At 25.8% G+C, this 13,617-nt stretch overlaps 1 protein-coding gene across 1 annotated transcript in view; it reads left to right on the forward strand.

Moving 5' to 3' along the window:
* LOC100160125 (putative mediator of RNA polymerase II transcription subunit 26) overlaps positions 1-13,617 on the forward strand; it is a 265,995-nt gene that overhangs the window by 231,001 nt on the left and 21,377 nt on the right. The gene's annotated exons all lie outside the window — the stretch shown is intronic.

Below are 13,617 nucleotides of genomic sequence, written 5' to 3' on the forward strand. Positions count from 1 at the left end.
ATCAACCGTCCGTATTTTACTCACTAGCATAACTACAGTGTCGCCGTAGACAGGAATTTAATATCGGAGTGGGGCATCATAGTATAAAATAATACTTTAAATGAATGTTTGTAAGTATATATTTTACATTATTTATATGCTGACATAATCTGCAGCATAATATTATTATGTATTATAAGTACCGTCGCAGTATAGGTTAAAGTAAAAACCATTTTTTAACAGTAAAACCATACTCTGCATTCATCTCTTTTACGACTGTAAAAACTATTATGACAGTTTCTCCTTCGGGCTTAAAGGTAATCTGACTAGCTTTATATTATGCAATAAAGACTAATTGACACCGGTGTATTGATTTCCAGTTGATATTGTACTTGAAAGGTTGACTCTGTCTATAGAAATTATTATCATCGTGTTCCGTTGACGACCTGCAGGCACAAAATTATCATTAAATTATTTAAGTGCCTACGTATTGCCTTTAACAATACGATTACACTCACTATATTATAAGTAGCTATATAAGCTGATATCATTTTCTATTTAAATAATAATACATCTTCACTCAAGAATTAAAATACGAGTGTAAGTCTGTACTACTAAATCTCTATTTAATAAACTCCACATTCATCATTATTTATTATTATCAGACTTCAATCAAATCTATCGACTAGAATTTAAATATTAATTATTCATGTGATATGATGTTCAATTAATACGGTACGTGTCGAATAAGAATAACTGGTAGAATACAAAATTTAAAAATTTAATTTTAATGAGTGCCCATAATATATTATAAATGTATAATAATATCTTATATGTTTGTCTGTAATATTGGCAACAACACATGTTGACCGACGTGTAAATATATTTTGACAGTAGCAAACGGGAATTGTAAAGTAATTCGATACTGTCTATTCCATACAATGATAGGATGGCATTATGACATTAAAATTAAAGACGTCTTATCGACAATATGTCAAGCATAAAATAAAATGGTTTTAACTTTTGACTTGTTCATTTATTGAGCAGGTTTCATAGTATTTCGAATAAAAACTTTTCATTATTTATTTTATCCTTCATTCCTGTACATAGTAAATACACCTACTAGTGTTTATTATTGGACAAAGTTGAAAATGATAGATGTTTCAGTTATGTAATTTCATTAAAACATTAAAGACCTATTTTCAGTTAAAATATCCACAACTGCTATTTATAAGACGTGGTATTTTAAATAATAAATGAACAAATAATTTTACCGTACGTGTTTCTGGGCTTTAGTAAGATAGTAGATTATAAATATCATCTAGAAACCTTGAAGAACGTACAATATTGTAGAATTTATTAGTACAAATAATGTATATTTTTTAAATATTATTTTAGAAATAATAAAGTAGTACCTACCTACCTACCTAATATTTATTTTAAACAATTTAAAACGACTTAGACCGTATTCAGAATATCAATGAGTTTAGAAAAGTGGTATTGCACTCCACATTATTTATTAATTTAGCATACCTACTTTAATAAAGAGTAAAAAGTGCCTCCAACCATCTTATTTTAGGTTATGTGCAGAGAAACTATTGATAAACAACTCAGGTCATTAGCCTGTGGAACTGTTAGGGAGGGAACTGTAGGTTTTGAACACGTGTGTGTTTGTTTTGGCAGAATTTTTAAGTGGGCACCTGTGGGTATCTCCCATGCCCGGGTAGGGGATGGCGGCCTCTCTCTCCAAACACCGTGTATACTCGAAGAAAAATGCCACCCGTGGACTAGTTTGAACCGGCGATGGTGTGCGTCACAACCAACGCCTTAATCCACTCGGCCACTTCGTCCCCCATAATTGCAGTAACTACAATAATCATTTATTTCTGTATGAAATTAAAAATAGTCATTACCCAATCAATTTTATTAACCCATATTATATTGTACAATAACTGTGCAAAAAATATTTGTCAAAACAATCTAAAGTAAATTTTTCCAGTAAGTATTGAAATATTAAATCTAGTATAAAATACAAAACTTTAATAATTTATTTATAAAAATTAAAAATATTATATTAAAAAAAAAAATCATTTAAAACTAATGGACTATTATCAGCAAATTGAAAAATTTTAAACGTTGAAATAAAGTCGTTAATTGAAAACTTTAAAATATTTTTTCATGTTTTGAAATTGAAAGCAACTATTTTTGTCACAATATAATTTTCATAATATTATTTATATAGGATAGAAATATTATTAAATAGTATTAAATAATTGTGTGGCAAGTTTAATATTATCACTGTTGATCGCTGATTTGAGAAACTTGCAAGTATATATTTAAAAGATCCAATCCATCAACATCTAATTATAGAAAATGTTTAAAAACCTTAAATGTTTATTTTAATCATTCTTAATCTAACCTGTCATATGAGAATTAGACTGTAAGACATGGGAATTTGTTATTATTAATGTTTCAATATTTTTCGCTGCTATTTTAACTATTCGGAATATTGCCTGTTTTTACTTTAATATACCTAGTGAAACACTAAATATTTAACTTAAATTTCACTACTTTTAGTCTATAAATCTTTATGCTATGTAAACATTTTCAATTCGTTATAATCAGGAAACTTATTTTTATTTTTAACAGTTATACAAATAAACAACACTATCTTAAGCTACACAATAAAATATATATTGAATATATAGTAAATACTCTCAATTACTTACAAATACTTACATATTATGTCATAAATTATATTTATTACAACTGCTCTCAAACTTGAGTATACTTTATTGTGCGGTAATAAACTTCTATGTAATAAGTCGTACATAAAACCTAATAGTATACTGAAGTGTTTTCGTAGAACAAACCAATATATATTATAATTCTATAAAATGTATATAATTAAAGTTAAAGCATACACATTCGTATCCTTAGTGAATAATAGTTTTTTTATAATCCACCGGTTGATTGATAAAATCGAACTAATGTAATAATTGTGTGTCGTGTGTGCTATCCTACATAGGTAATTATTAACTTTAGTGCGAGGTTTTACTTGTCATGTATCTAATTCCAAACCTGTTAAGGTTTAATACACTTAATACGATAGAATTTTCGATTGGTTTTTCTATTGCATTTTCATTAGAATCGATTATTGTCAGCCCATCTCTAATATCTCAGCAGATTACAGCAAGTTTGGACAATTAAGATGAAGGGGTTATCTACTTATAGAATGAACTGTGTTTAAGATTTTGTTTCTAGAAATTCGGTAAAATTTAAACACAAGTCATTATTGATAAAAAAAAAAAAAAAATGTTTTAAATTATTATTATTGTTCAGATTTATAATGCTCGTAAGTAAGGATGCTAAAAGTGTTTTATTGCTTTTACCCATTATAAGGTCGGCCATTAACGAAGGTCCTAAAGAGGAACAGAGATGGTTTGGATAAGGTTTTTTATGAGCAACTTAATAAGCCTAATACCCGCCGATTTTTATAAATCCTAACTGAATAATATATAATAAATATAAACACGCAGAGTTACATGGGTAATCATCCACCCATCCATCTATGTTTTACGCCCACATTGGATGAACATTCCACTATATATTGGCATTATATGCTTTCAAACCAAACCACTCCATCACAGGCGATATTTTAAAAAGTTAAAAAGCGTGTCCATGTTATTAGTTTTTTTATGTTAAATTGATATACATATGTATAGTGTATATGGTTCAAAGTATCGAATAACAGTATTATGTTTAGTGTATAATATGTACCTGCCTTTATAATATATTATATACTTTCACACAATCACACACATACCCGTACATATTGATTTTTATTTTTAACCAAAAACTTAATTAATTCTTGCGTTAAATGGTATAGGTAACTACTAGTTACTACCTACACATATTTTAACATTATATTTTATGAATTCGTTTTAAAATTGTTTATGCTTTTTAATTTTTATTGATATTTGCTCCAATAAAATATAATATTGGTAATTCTTTTCAAGGTTGACACTAATTTTTGGTAAGAGTCTTACGTTTTTGGAAATATTATTTTAGATAATTAGATTCCATAGCAAAATATTTTGTATAAATTAACTATATTTTTATTACTATTTTAGGCTCTGAGTGAAGCAATAAATGTTTTGACCATAAACATTTTCTAAATTATAAAATATGATTCTGATAATTATGATTCTACATTATAAATTTCTAATTCCTAAGCAAAACATTTCTCTGAGGGTATTTGATTCATAAAAACCAATTTTTCGAACGGAATATTTATTATCTGTGGGTCTAGGAATTTTATGCATCGACATGTTTATTTGAAACTTCTGATTAATGCCTCTGTTATAAATATCCACAAATCACGTCATGTTGAAGCAAATAGTGGTTATTTTATTTTGTATATTTCTACATATTTTGAATAAAATGCATATTATTGCATAATATTTAATCATTAAACACGTAAAATACATCTTCTATGGTATACTTTGGCAGTGGTGGCAGAAGAAAATAGAACTAAAATGTATCCAAAAAATACACAAGTATTTAATGTAGGCACTTTATAGTATGGATAGTAATTTAATTTATATCTTATATTAATAATGCCATACACTCGTACAACTTTGACAGTAGTTTAGATTTAATGTTTAATGTTTAACTCAACAACTAAACTACCTACAGTAAAATTAGTACGTGTTTTACAGTGAGTTGCGTGTTGTTAGTGAATACATTATTTTTACTTTTGTCATTTCAAAATGTAAAGTATTAAAACAAAAAATCGACAACATGTCAAAGAATTTTTCAATAGGGTTTTTAATAGGCACCGATATGAAAGCACACATTTTTTAGTATTTATAACCAATCAGTTACACCATAGTTTCATATTTTTTTCGCATATTTAGTTAAATATTTTTTAATATTTTTAATAAACCATATGCATATTTTATCATTTCTTATCGCATATAAATCCTAGGCCTAGCACTTACAAGTATTTGAACTCTCAATTTTACTAACGGAGTAGTGGCCCAACATTTTGATCCGGGTACACCAGTCCTCTCCATCAATCTGAACTTCGAGTTCGTATAGCTAATTGACTAATTTTTTTAATACATTGAAGTTCTCAGAAAAATATTCTACTTTGGAATATATACCTAATTAAAATTGCATACATGCGTTCTAGAAAAATAAATAATTTATAGAATGACAAAGTTACAACGATTTAAATGTAATAATTTTTTTCAATGATGTCTTTAAAATGTTTTAATAGCCTAAAAACGTTATAACTTTTCAAGAAAATTAGTATTTACATATAGGTAATAATACTAATACTAGATAATTATATGTACATATATTACTTATTATTAATATGTTTAAATTTTAGATCTGAAACTTGATACTATTGCCTGCTTAAAATTAATAATAATGGTAGTAGGTAGTTGACGAGTGCAGGGTTTATTATGATGGTATAATAGACACGGTAACGGATAAGAAAAGAGTAATCTGTTGCAAAAATAGAAAAATAAAACAAGATTTTCTGTGGGCATGATTTATTTTTTGGATAATTCAGAAACCTTAAGGTGGTGAAAGAACTATCTAGGCAGTTTATCTGATTTATTATAGGCATATTTAAACGGAGGTCGGTGTTTGTGAACCACGGATATGTGTATAATTTAAAAACAAAACAGCCACAAACTATCTCCATCTCAAACAGTAAATATTCCCGTGGTTGTCATTTAACACTTTCCAAGATGGAGAGTAATTTTTCCATTCCAATGCTGGAGCTTTTTGAATAAGAACATTATATATACGTATTTCCTTTTCGGCCATTCAATATTCATTTGGCATTATGACTTCCAAAAAAAATGTATTATATTATTTCGGTTTTTGTTTATAGACTTCAGAATACGTAAATATATAGTGAAAAAATACAATCCTCTATAGAGATTAGAACTTATAACAGTGTATACTGTATACACATAATGCATTAGATAAACATCAAAGAAAGGATAATCATCTGATTCTCTAACTAAAACTAAATAATATATAAGATCGAATGAATCGAATAAAATCAATTTACCCGATACAAACAATTTTTAAACTTATTTTTTTTAGCGATATATTATATTTTAGCTAGTTAAATAGGAAATACATGAGTAAAAATAGGTAAATCAGATCCAATTTATTTAATTTAATAAATAATTTAATAGTATTTAATAAATATTCAATAAATAATTGCGTTCAATATTTTAATACCTGATATCACATTTATTTTAAATATTATGTATTGTTTATAAATTTAACTCTAAAATGTCAAAAGTAATATTATTATGTAACATAAATCATAAATTACACATAATAATAACCAGTGAATTACAATATTATTATTAGTCAATATAACTTATTCTTAAATAAAAGAAACATCATAATAATAAACTAATACGTACAATAGGTATTTTTTTTTATAAATAGTTTATTATATTTATTTAATCTCGATGATTTATTTTAAAAATTATCACGTGGTGAGTTTTTTATATATAAATAAATTTTCTAACTAATTTATCAAAATAAATAAATGTAAATTATATTTTTTATGAAAAAATAATGTTAAAGTTGAGTAACACTAGTGTCATTAAAGGTTAAAAATATATAACTATAATAATATTATAAGAAGCTATTATTTCTACATTATTTCCGGCTTTCTTGTGGTGTTGTACCTACAGTTTTGTTGAATGTTGATGTAAATTACTTTTTCGTTTTACTTTTATTAAACGAATAATTTCGTTTTTAGTAATAAAAACATAATCTATGCGTTGGTGGTCCTGTTGATTCAAAAATTGTGCTTTTTTTATGAAGCAACCACGTTTTCCACTGGTTTTTAAATTGTGATGTTCAAAATTATTTATTAAAATGTGTCATTTAGGTATATAATAATATAAAGGTCCATATTATATTAAATATAATTCATACTCATTAATATAAACCTATAAATTATAAACATATCTATAAATACAAAAATCAGGCACAAGCAATCATTTTTTAGTGTCTCGTACAGATCTCGAGCAACAACACAGTGTTTAAATATAATTAGGTATTTATACATTTTAATAAATTATAGTCATAATATTAACCTAATACTATATTTAGGTACCTACTTATGCATGTTAATGTAACTGTTTACTATTTTAAAAATATAAATAATCTAAGTGTGAAGTACAATTATGTAAATTGTTAAAATATATGAACCTACCTCAGTAGTTATCTACCCATTGATATCGAAATAGGATGATTGTTACGATCTTTGGAATAATGAATAGCAAATATTATATAATGTTCTACTACTAAAATTCGGTAACGAGAAGAATTCAAACGTTGTGGTCTTCGTAATGTGAAATAAAAAAATTATATTGGTGCTATATTGGCCGTTGCGAAATACCCATTTTTCTATCGCTACGGATTTGTTTTCATAAGGATTAGGTAGGTAGTATAAAATCGGTATATTGTCTAAATAATTTCCAGTAAATTGGATGTTTCAACCATTATGTCACGCCTTGCACATTATATTATTATATTATAACGCGACCACGATATAAAAAAAAATAATAATAATAAAAAAAAAAGTAGTGCGCACGCTTACTGATTTTACATATACCTAATCGACATAACGTAACCGCCATCAACCCTCTGGTGGGGTGTTCCCTCCCGAAGGATTTGACGACCCGTCTACGTGCACAGGGACACCCCGTGCACTCTTTTATACTATCATCGTGTAGCTTATATATGTATATTGTGATCATATTTTGTGTCCGTGCGCACGTCACAGGCATATCCTTTTGAAACAATTTAATGCAAAGTATGGGATATGAATATTTACACTCTACTACACGCCACACACTATTAAATAATGCGTGGAATACGCGGAAATCGTGGAATACGAGCGTTATAGTAATATTATGGGAACCCCCATCCCCCCCATACGTTACAATAGGGGAAAGTTAGGGACAAATAACGTTGAAATTTACAGAACGATTAAAACATCCGACAAAAAAATATAGCTAAATGTACTGCGACATATAGAAAAAGAGAATACAATTAATTATACCCAACGAGATTATGAACTAATATCATTTTTGTTTCAAACCATAAAATGTATGTCATATTATTATTGTGATGTTAAAATATTATGAATCATAATTTTAAAAAATAATAATAATAATAATAATATCTTAATGTATTATATTATTATTATTTTTTGTTTTTTCATTATAATATATTTAACCCAACAAAAACACTCAGCCATACTCTGTGTAAAATTGTTTAATATAAAAAAAAAAAGGCTCTTAAAGTTTTGATATCATTTTATAGATAGGTATCTAGCTAAGTCTTTAAAAGTTTGAACTATAGACATAATTTATGTTAAAATAATCTGCTAAAAATTGATGGTGAAATCTGGCTAAATTCAATTTTTAGCGGGGTATTTTAACATAAATAATATCTATAGTTCAAATACTTTAGCTACCTATAAAATGATATCACAACTTTTAGAGCTGTTTTTTTATACTTAGAGTTTTTTTTTACACGGAGTATGACGGAGTTTTTTTGTTGGGATATCATTCATTTTTTGTTGATACTTTATTATTTCGGGAACTTATTGGTTTTCTAATGATCTTTTTTTCTTTTTTTTTTTTGCAGATTATAATAGTGATAGTAGAAATTTGTGTATTATTATATATATTTTTTTTTTTTATTGGTTGCCATAGGTGTCGCACTGTCGCCGTATCGAATAATGCATCGTAATGCGGGCTGTAGGGAATATTATCTAATAAAATGTTGAAAATACGATACAATCATTTCTAGTTGAATTGGCTTTAACTCTGTTGATATTGTTAAAAATTATTTGAAAACTACACCATGCACTTCTACGTAAAATTTCAAATCAGATTATTGTATTTTCAAGCTTCATTATTTAACTAAAAATTTGCTATGCTTTCTCAAGAAATTTTTTTCGTGATTCATGTTGCTTCCCATAATTATTGTCTGGCAGTTTTCGCGTGTATTTTTTGTAGGCGCACTTTTCTTTTTGTATTTAGCAAGACCCTGCCGGGTCGTTAGATATATTTTACTAAATTATACTATTATCTCTATAACTTTGGTAATATATCCTACCTATCGATAGTTTATAATCACGGTCGATTTCAATAATTTTGTTTCATATATAAAAGTACATAATATAGTGTATTTAATAATCAAATCTAAATTAAAATATTTTCTTATTACAATGCATAATCTCTTATTTAGAATATGTCAGCTGCATGCCTGCATGTGTCCATTAAGAAATAAAATATTATAAAATATTTAATTTATTTTTTTTTCCAATTTTAAAACCAAATTGTACAACTTAAATTTTAATATTATGTTTATACTATTGAAATTAAATTTAAATGATTATTGTAGGTATCAATATAATTTTTAAACAAACATTAGGTAAACCATGAACCTCTAGTTTTATACGGTTAGAAGTCTGATTTTCTAAAATTCTAACAATAGGCTAACTACACAGATTAAATTAACATACTTTAATATTAATTACTCTCTATAACGTAGGTACGTATAGTACAAATATTTTCATTTAAAGATAAAATATAATTAATTTTTAATTGATTTTTTATGGATTAAGTTTTTTTCCTGTTATTTATAATGGATTTGTATTTTATATTATTTATATAATTATACATATTACAATAATATATGGTTTATTATAATAATTTTTGTTTTAATTTAACCAAAAATTAATTTTAAATAAGTAAGACGTAATGACTAATTTCGGGAACCTAATGTAGATAATTTATAATGTATATACCTATATATATAAAATAACTACATAAAAAATATAGCATCGAAAACGTTGTTAATTCTATGAATAATTAAAGTAAAGTGTATAATAAAATATCAATTTGTTAATCAAAATTAAACATTTTTAATAACAAAACCATGAAAACAGGAATAAAATATTATCCGTTAATTTAGTACGTATAACATTATAACCGAGCACAAGGAATCAAACAAAAAAGACTGCGGTTGCGTTCTTTTCAATAATGGGTAAAAGGCTATCAAGTAGTCCAGTCTAAACGTAAAGTCATTACCGTTTTAACTCATTTCCTGAAAATAAATACTCCTCCATGGTTTACTATACATATACTATATAGCATTAAAGTGTATAAGAAAAGCATCGTATTATCTATCTGTAGAATCGATTATAAACTATCTTTTTTGATTACCGTACACCCAAAATGTTAAGTATATATTTCATTACACATCTTACCAAAAGTGCGATAAATTAGCTAATACTCCTAATAACCTTAAGGTACTAGCGCAAAATATGTGAAAATGAAATTATAATTTAAGTATAGAACTAATTAAATTACTTTAGCTTATACCTTTACTGTTATACTGTATACGTCATTATAATCACGATTTAAATTCAGTTAAATAATACTGTCAATATTATGTAAAATATTAAAATCATTATTTTTATTAAATACCTACTTTATTTATTGTATAAGAAAATATATAAATAGGTTAAGTTAATGGTATTAAATTGATCTGTAAAATACATAATTAAGTAACTTATTCTTCTATCGTGTGATAGATAATAGTTGCATAAGTAATAAAGAATATATTAATTACGATATATTATAAAGGTACCATTTAACATATTCTTCGTTAATAAAAAAAAAAACGTGTAACGGCTAAAGTAGCATTCGATAAGTTTGATTTTTCAAATAAACAAAAGCATCGACTGATTTAAAGATGTACATCTACATCGGACAACATATATTTTCAATCTTCAATTTTTTTTTTAAGTTGATCAACGTCTTTTGATGTCTTCGAATTTTCCTTAATACCTACAGATTATTTTAAGTTCAACTATTTAATTTTTTGAACTCCTGTTGCACTTTGTAATATATTTTGTAACAATTGCTTTAAATAATATGTAGCTGGTACACCATTAAGATAATATCAGAAATATAATCGAACAACAGCCGTTACTACTACGAGTCACATAATCGGCAGTCCAAAAATGTAATGAAATATTGTAATATTAAATGTTATTATTGTTTTTGTTTTAAATCCAAAAATAGGTAATCTTAAATGAGTTTGGTATATAGATACTGCTAAACGCATTAAAGTAAGATAAAACTATTGAAAATGTCCATGGATATGAATGGTATTAATTTACGTTTAGTTAATTTTCCCTCTGTATATTACAAAGATTATAATATGTTTTATTAAATCTTTCGTCTTTGTTCAATACTAAATGAAAAAATTATAATGTTATACAAAAATCAACATACATCAAAAAATATTTTAAAAAATAATATACAAAATAAATATATGATATCCTATGCACCGAATTGTTTAATTTCGAAATTAGCATTAGCATTAACTTTTAAACGTATTTCATATTAAAAAGCGTTAATCCAAGTATTCAAACTTCAATTTCGTCTGATATAATATAATATTATAAATTATAATAATATGGTAATTTTGTCTACTTACGGTGCTACCCAAAATAATATGTAAGGTTATTAACCCGTCAAAATGTATATTGTTAATATCGAACTTACGTCATGTGAAGGACTTGAAGTTTATGTCAGTTTATAATCTCACAAAACAAGGGGTTTGAAAGCCATTAACCCTTGCAATTCATAACCACTTAGTTTTAAAACGTCAAAACTCTTATTTAAATATATGCCTATCTAATAGCTAACATTATATTACTAGATAATGATTATGTTATATAAAATTGAAGTACCTATGTATTATTATAAAATAGGTTCTTTATGAAAAAAATTTTAATCATGATAAAGAATTTTGTTTTACAGTTTTAAGAAAAAAATCATTTTTAATTTAATATGAACTGTATTTGTATAAATTATTGTACTTCGTACCTCTTATACTTATACACGTATAAGTAACTATTAAATACCCAATAATATCATTATTAAAGCTCCATTATTCTCATAAGATATTATATTATAAGGATATTCACGATAATAAATTTTAAATTGTTCATATTTAACATAATATATAAAACAATTGTAAACACGCTTAAATACCTACGTAAGATAAAGTCTAAGATTTTTTTTCTGTATGAGGTCGTTCAAACATAAAATTAATTCGGTGTTTTTTAAATTCTATTTACTCTGACAGTCTGACTTGTATAATATCGTTTGTAAACGACGATTATTTTTTTTTCCTCAATGAACTTTTCTACAAATAAATGTAAAATTAATTTTAAAAATAAACGTGTTGAGATGATTTTTTTTTTATCCAACTTACAATATTTTACAAGGATTTTAATTGAAATAATATGCAGCTATATTAACCTGATTATAACTAGTGAAGTCGTTAATTAATGATAATGAAGTTAAGATTAAAACTATATCATACATTATATTACTTTTTAAAATATAAACTAATCTAATTTAAAATACATTTTAGATTAAAGATAAAAAAAACGAGGTAAATGCTTAAGATGGACAACGTATTATAAAATAATTCAGACCTCAACATACTTGTTATTATATTAATCATTTGTACATTAGATACGCCATAACTAGTCGAACGTGATAAAATGGTATTTGTTCAGTTATTTTATCTTATAGGGCTTTGAAATATCGAGATTTTACGGTCGAAATCAATCGAAATAAAATTATAATTACAAAACTTCTAGATAACAGTAAAAATGGAACAATTAAAACAAATGACAATCTATGACTTATCTCCCTTAAAGCTTTCATCATATCTTCATATGATTATCCCTCAGTCCCTGCAGCATTATTATAAAAACAGTACAACGTGATTAAATATAAATTATATTATAATAATAACTAGTAACTACCTATGATTATAACAATTTTCTTCCGACAATCAGTTTATTTTGACCCCGATTAAAATAATTATAAATTTCAGTTATAATGATATTTATATTTATTTATTAATTTCTTTATTTACTCAATTGGAGGTAATATTTAAAAAAAATAATAATAATGATTAACTAAATAAAAGATAATTTGACAGAAATTGAAGATGGGAATTTCATTGTTTAAGCACCGGTGGATACTTAATAAAATTGTTTATTTAGGTGAAACTGTGAAAAGAAAAGAGAAAGAGGGAGGGGTAGATTAGGTATACCACAGAGGAACTTTAAAATGTAATTGACAGCCAATTGAGAAGTTGGATAACATTTTTAAGAAAAAATATTAGTTTGGTGGAACGCCTTTGATTAGGAAGGCTGGACAAATTATTAGGCAAGTATTTATAAATTATGATTGTTGAGGGTGTAGTCTTGTGGAGGACAAAAAACCTTTAATTGGCAGACAGCAGAGGGTACGAATCTGCGTTGAATTCTATCAATTGCTAAAGAATCTGTAACACACGAGGATATTATAAAAGCGATAATCAAAACTCAAAATAAAGAAAAAACAGTTCAACACAATTTATTATTCTAATTATCAATATCATTTGATAAAAATCAAATGGAAAGAATTCTATTTTTTAGTTAATCTATATCTACATTGATATTATACGTCTTTTTTATTGTAATATTATCTTACTAAA

Source organism: Acyrthosiphon pisum, chromosome A1 (assembly GCF_005508785.2).
Source record: "Acyrthosiphon pisum isolate AL4f chromosome A1, pea_aphid_22Mar2018_4r6ur, whole genome shotgun sequence".
In the NCBI taxonomy this organism is placed as follows: domain Eukaryota; kingdom Metazoa; phylum Arthropoda; class Insecta; order Hemiptera; family Aphididae; genus Acyrthosiphon; species Acyrthosiphon pisum.